This window comes from Adiantum capillus-veneris, chromosome 12 (assembly GCF_014529385.1).
Source record: "Adiantum capillus-veneris isolate H3 chromosome 12, ASM1452938v2, whole genome shotgun sequence".
In the NCBI taxonomy this organism is placed as follows: domain Eukaryota; kingdom Viridiplantae; phylum Streptophyta; class Polypodiopsida; order Polypodiales; family Pteridaceae; genus Adiantum; species Adiantum capillus-veneris.
The window spans coordinates 42,157,535-42,165,105 of NC_140942.1; positions in this window are offsets into that span (position 1 = coordinate 42,157,535).

A 7,571-nucleotide genomic window follows, 5' to 3' on the forward strand; every position below is an offset into this window, starting at 1 on the left:
TCTTCCAAACCAGTTTCATGCTAGGTTCCTTGCTTGGAGATGCTCGTCTCTGTGTTTTAACCCTTGGAACCTTCTTTTGTTTTGTCGATGAAGTTTTAGGCACCCAGATCCGAATCGGCTTATCCTTAAGCTGTGCTTTTGGTACCCAAATTTTCCTGACTCCTTGCATGCTACTCGTAGCATTTGCGTGTTGAGGGGATGGAGAAGATTGACTACTTCGTGGTTTGGTCTGCAGATTGCTTCTTTTCCATTCCTCCTTGCTTGGTGCAATTGGAACAATACGTTACCCGCCTTTAGGTGATAGCTTTAGCTGATTTGTATCCCAATCTAGTACTGCTTTGTATGTTCGCATCCAGGGAATTACAAGAATCATCGTCTCATTCATGTTTTCATTTGGTAAGCATACAAACCGATGAGGACATGAACATCCATGAACTATCACGTTCAAGTTGACTACCCCCAATGTTGGGGTTGGGTTCTTGTTGCATCCCTTGATTGTCGCTATTCTTGTTGTCAATGCTTGACTTGTTTCCTTCTTGTACGTAAAATAACTCACTGCGTTTACTCTAGCTCCTTTGTCGACCAAAGCATTGGTGCTATGATTGTTGAGTTGTACTTTGATATGTAGGTCCATTCTGTCTAACCAGTCATCATCTGTTGAAATTGGATCTTTAGGTAATTCCCATTGTTGGTCATCTATTTCCAGAGTGTTAATGGGAATCGATATCTGTTGATTCTTGAGAGCAGCTTTCCGTTTGAGTACCCAAAGCCGAGCTTCCTCTTGGGCTTCATCAATAACCTGCTGTCATTTAATCTCTCTTTGCTTGGATGCATGCATTCTTTCTAGCAATTCATTGGTTAGCAGCAAATTGTATCGACATCCACTAATCCAATTAGCCATTGGTTCACCATCTAGGGTGGACAATTTTACTGCTCCGCTTGGAGATACATCTTCAATGATAAACGTTCCGTTTCTCTTTTTCTTAAACTTGGAAAGGTGTTGCTTAAGGGAATAGACTAAAACTAAGTCCCTTTTCTTGAAGATTTTTGTAATTAAGTGGGAATCAAAAAACTGTTTTTGTTTCCGCTTTTGTGCATAAATGTGAGGTATAGCAGTTAGCCTTTACTCATCTAGCTTTTTCAAATCTTCAAGTCTTTCTGACAATTCATGTCCAGTCCACTCAAGATTTCTTGATACCCTTAATGTCGGCAATAGAAATTCTATTGGCAGTATGGCATCAAGACCATAAACAAGGTTAAAGGGTGTAGCATTTTAAGCTATTTTGAATGAAACTCGATAAGCCCATAGAGCTGCATGGAGATTCATTTCCCAGTCTTTCCTTCCTGAACTAACCACTTTAGTTTGCACTGAGCTAAGAATTTTATTCGTATGCTCAGCTTATCCGTTTTCTTGTGGGTGATAGGGAGCTGATTTGTTATGGATGACCATAAACTCATTAAGCAAATACTCGATTACCTCATTGAGCAAATGAGTTCCCCAATCACTGACAATTTCTATTGGTAGTCCACGTCTCGTGAATACATACTCATAGAAGAATGAAATAGTGGTTCTGGCATCATTCTTTTGAGTTGCTTTAACCTCGGCCCACTTGGTCAAATAGCCCGTAGCTACAATGATATATTAAGCTTGGGTTCTATAAGTAGGTGGATGTATTGGTCCAACAATATCTATACCCCATTTTGCGAAAGCTCTCACCCCCATCATTGGTCTTAAGGGCATGCTATCTACTCGTGTTGGCATTTTTGCTCGTTGACAAGCATCACACCTTTGAACATATTCTTTGGCATCTGCAAAAAGTGTTGGCCACCATATGCCTTCCATCAAGATTGCTCTTGCAATGGTCTCAATAGAAAAGTGACCTCCAGTTAATCTAGCATGTGCTTGTTCTATAATCAGAATATACTCGTTTTCATTTGCACAAAGACGCAAATGTTGATCTTTACCTCTTTGATACAATTGGTTCCCAATAAGAGCATAGTCTCTTGCTTCAGTTTCAATTGCTCTTTGACGGCATTTACTCATATCCTCAGAAAATGTTCGGCTTGATAAGTAAGTAACTAGATAGTTACTCCACTTAGGAACAGGTGACATTTGAAACAATGTTACATGAGGTATGGGTGTTTGTTTTTGACATTGAGGACAATCCTCTACAAAAGATCGAACATCGCCCCTCATAGTCGGCCAAAATACTCCAAGTCTCAAGATTCGTTGCATAGTTTGGTCTTCCGCAAAGTGAAGTCCTACTATGGTAACATGTGCTTGACTTAGGTACTGTTCTTTTTCTTCAGGATTAATGCATAAGAGTAATATCCTGTCTCCATTTATTTTGTATAGCCTACCAGCCAGTAGTTGATACATAGCCGATTGCTTGATTAATCCAATCGTAACAGGAAGTGGTATTTGTGAACCCACTTGAGCTATTGTCATCAATGACACAATTTTTTTCGACCATCGAGGTATCATTTCCATGGAGAACAAACAGGCGTCTGATAGATCATCGTCTACCCCTTTAGGTGATTTTCCTGAAACAATCCTTGACAAACGATCTGCTCGTTGATGTGTAGTGCCCTTTTTTACAACCACTGTGAAATCAAATTTTAAAAGAATGATGAACCATCTCACTATTCTTCCTGTGCTGCATGGCTTGTTTACCAAGTACAACAAGGCTTGGTGGTCTACAAAGAACACAAACTTGTTGGCTAATAGGTAATGTCTATAATTTTTAACGGCATAGATCATTCCTAATCCATCCCTTTCGGTGGTGGTGTAATTCTTTTCCGCCATGTTCAATTGTCAACTAGCATAAGAAATAGGAAAGTCAATTTTCCTGTCTCCTGGTTGAACTAGTACACAACCGATATCAAAATTGCATTAGGAAATTTCGGAGGTCATTTGGAGGGCCTTCTAAGAAAATGTATTTTTTGCACTCTCTCTCTAGAAAAAATGGCAAATAAAAGAGCTGGGTCTTTCATAGTAAAAGTTCAAAAAGTGTACTTTAAGTAGATTCCTTACTCTTCTGAACATTCGTTCGTAGTGATTGAGGGATAATCCTCTTTTCAGTTGCATTGAATGAACCTCGTCAATATGGAGGGAATGAGGCTAACATGGAGGGACGAATCCGCAGCCGCTATTCACTTTCCATTAAACCTGCACATTTGGCTAATGGCGCACTCCTCAAATGGCACAAATGTTACCCAGAAACGAGCCAAATATCACCTTCACATTGATTTGGACAATGAGTACCAACCATTGATTAAGCGCAGTAAAACAAACACACATATACCTCCCGCTTCCATAGACACGCTCAGAGCTCAAGGAGCTAAACACATAGATATCTGGACGAGAGGCTCTCTCTACCCTAAGAATCCAATGACTAATGCGTCTCCACCGTTTGTCAATCCTACAAGCTTATTGACCTTTGCTGGTGATGGAGAAAAGGGCCTTCTGGGTTATTGTAAATCACTTACAAGAGAAGCTGAAACTTACAAGAGCATTCTCCAAGCTCAACAATGTGAGATTGTTCGCCTTTCACATTTACATTCTACAGATCAGGTTACCATTTTGCAACATAAAACAGAGGTACAAGAACTGAAAGGAAAGGTGCGAAGTTGTCAAATGAAGGACACCATCTTGGGTGGTCGTATCCGAAAGAAGAAATTGCGCAATCTTGAAACATTGCAGGTTGCATCAGGAGGTCTCAAGAAAAGAATCCGAACATTAAGGTGATGCTTCTTGGTTGGCTACATTGTCTTAGTTAAGTAATCTTTTTGTTTTTTCTTGTTATGCATTGTTTTCATGTGCCTAAATAGTGTTAGTGAAGCAAATTTTTTGTTATTTACTTATGCATTGTCTTCATGTAGAGATTCAATCTATCCTGACAAGGAAAACATTGACCCCAAAGCCAATATAGGAAAGAGATTGAAGCCACTTATAAGTAGAAGCCTGGCAGCAGATATAGTACATGACAAGAAGTTTAAGGTCCTACAACGAAATGTAGTGGACCGCTTTATTTCAGAGAACTCAGTGCCTGCAAAAGTGATACAAGGCACACTTGATTCACTTGGTGTAAGCAAAAGAGGATATTCGGCTATCCAAAAGTATGTCTCATCCATCTTTTTTAGGAAGGGTATAAAATCCAAACTTCTACCATCAGCCTCAAGTGTTTGGAAAGAGAGGCTTCAGCTTAACGAGGCACAGGGAGACTATCTTGGACAGCCCTTTCATATTAAAGCAACTTACAGTGGCCATGGAGCAAACATGGCATATGATGAGTTCAACAATATTTTTATGGACCTGCGGATATTACAGAAGAGAATGGTGGAGTTTTACAACATCACATTTGAAGAGTCACGTGGGGTATTACATTTTGTGTTAAAACTGGATGAGTGTGAGCTTGTTAAAGAGAAAAAGCTAGAGCGTGTTACTATTACTTTAATGAATAGATCCCTCTCAAAGTGTCCCAGTGATGATCCTTTATATTTTAGTGTTCAATCAGAATCTAACATATGGTGGCTTGGTGCGTTTGAGGTAAGCGAGATTCTCAAGTAAGCTCAAATGTTCAAATCTACTTAAGTCTCATTTATTTTGTGTTGCAGGTAAAGAAAGAAGATCATGAGATTCTATATTGGGTGTTCCATAGAACTAATATTCCGGAGGTGATTGATCGACAGACTAACCAGGGAGAGGTACTACGTCTAGATGGAAGGGTAGACTTTCAAGTTCAGTGGCATATTGCAGGTGACCTCAAAACATTAAAGTGCATGTATAATTGTGGAATGGGTGCAATGGCAAAGTCACCGTGTTTGTTCTGCATGGAGCCTGCAAAGGTCATGGACCCAAAGTGGTGGAGAAAAGCTCCAACACGTCACATTAAGGATCCTGCTTTTCGACCGGTTTTGAAAATACCACTTGTGAATGTCCACATTTGTACAATGCATGCCCTTTGTAGAATTGTGGAGAAATTGGTCTACTTATACATCGGGTTTGCTTGGAAGATTAAGAACTCTGCAGAACGACAAGTAGCCCTGCAGTGCTTAGAAATGGTACTGTCGGATATGGGGCTTCATGGTGGCAATGTGAAAATCCTGCAGGATGAAAAGAGATCAACTGCTGAGAAGGATGTCCCATGCAAACCATCCATCGGTGGGGTGAAGGCACGGAGGTTTTTATCTAAGCCCCAAGTACAAGAGATCCAAAGCTAACAAAACATGGAAAAATATATAACACATCTTATGTTAGCAAGGAAGAGTATCAGAGCTGGAAAAAGCTACATATTGCAGTCAAAGACCACGAACCAACTACTGGTAACGCGAAGGCTGAGGTTTGGCGATCAATAGACATCCTATTTTTGATGTGCGACAAAGATGACTGGTCACAAGGTGATATGAACAAGTTCAAGGAAAATCTCAACCTTCTGAAAAAATCATTCAAGACAGCATGGACAGACACCCAGATTACTCACTACATGGTATTATCATGTATTTCTTTCTCTCTTATGTGCAAATATGTGACTGTAAAACATTCTAACTAATCTATTTTCATATCCAGCACATCATCTTCAACCATTTGCCATATTTTATACAGAAGTATGGGAACCCGGCAATATGGAATACCCAAGGGATGGAAAAGTCTCATTACATGGCGAGAAATGCTTATTTCAGGCACACACGACATGGTGGCTCTCGAATCAAGGCTAACAGTTTGAGAGAACTATTTGAATGGTTCTGTCGTAGAATCATTCATCGAATGCAAGCAAAAGAAGTCTTGGCAAATTCAGCAACAGCACAAGCCATCAGACATTTACAACAACAAAAAGTTAAAAGATCAATGGCATACAACAACTCCGGAGCTCGTGAAAGTCAACGAAGGTGGAGAGAGACAATGGTGTATGTGAATCACAAGTGGAGAAAGATACTCTGAGTGGATGACATTGTACAAAATTTATGTAATACATGATCTTATACAATTGCTACTTGAAGTGTATCAAGATTTTGAAGGTTCAATTTTGTTTTTTGGCACGTCACCCTCGTAACGAATCATGAGATGTTTGCCATACTCTAAAAGTTCATCTGGGTTTTGTCTACCAAGAGCTAGTGCCATTGCTGTGTAGGTGTAGTAATATGCTGCCCGACCACCTGTATAGCCTGGGCAGTAACCAAAACAATCTCTAGCAAACACTTTGTCCACAAGTTTATCTGCACTTTTGGGCAGCACCGGTCCACCCAAGAAGCGTGATAGTGTCTTCAATGTGTAAGTTGCTATTGAACCCTCTTGTGACATGGAATTGTGAAAAACTACTATCGGCGACTTGCAAAGCTTTGAAAGGTACTGTGCTAGGGCCGCATCCCTTCCTCGATACTCTCTTGTCCGGCGCCGAAGGAAGTCATCCTTGTCAGCAATCCAAGACTGCACATACCATGTCAGAAGTGACACAAAGAGAGAGAGAGAGAGAGAGAGAGAGAGAGAGAGAGAGAGAGAGAGAGAGAGAGAGAGAGTTACCATGAAGCTCTCATCCTGCAGAAAGAGGTTTTCTTGCCACAGGTCTACAGATGTAGTTGACCCCTGACCTGAATGGTTAAACCAATCCTCCACTTCTTTGTTACTTTTCGATGGTCTTAGGCTTTGTCTTATTGCTTGGAAGGTGGCTTCATCAGGTAGTGTCTCCTTGTATTTTTCAGCTTTCTCAAAGCATCTTCGAAGGCATTCCATTGGATTGTTGGATGTTTCCATTGCCTCATCATCACTACTATCCTCTGAAACAAATCCACTCCTCTCCTCTTGGACTCTGGAAATAATAGCCAGGGAGAAATCCTCCCTTAAATAAAAGACACTTTGCACATCATGTAAGAAGATATAGGTCCTGTCTCCAATCCTGAAGTCAGGCATAGCAGGCAACATCATCTGAGCATGCTTCTCAGTGAAGTTACTGACATCCAATGGAAGTTTGATTTCTGTGGTTTTCACAGAGAGCATCTTACTTCTTTGTACTTCAATTGCCTCAACCTCAAGATCGACTGTGTCTTCAACCTCCTCGACTTCTTGCATATGAGTTGTCTCCTCGCATTCTTCATCTGGTGCTGCATCCTGCTCCTCTAACACCTCATCAGGATTCTGTATGAGGAATCCAAACAGGTTGTTCAGGTAAATCATAAAGCCAAAGGCTTCCTGAATGAGTTTGCATTCTTTTTGATGCAAAGGGCAGGCTGAATGTCGGCAAGAAGGTGGTAATTCCCTATACTTCTTCAGTCCCTATCCCTTTCCACCACAGTCATTTAAATGCACAAGAGTCATAGTAGGCAGGACAACCCTTCCTACCTACACCATCACTTCAAACTTATCTCTGTAGGACTGCAAGAAATTACTGTGCTGAGCTAACAGGTCTTCAATGTCAAACTTTGGATTAAACATAGAATGAACTAGATCAAACTTGTCCCCAGCACCACAAGATGCTGCAAAATCAAACAGCCTCTCATCAGTTGCAGCTGGGTCTTCCAGAGAAGACACATCCTCTTTGTCTTTACATTTAGTTGCACAGGGACTTCCTTCTAGC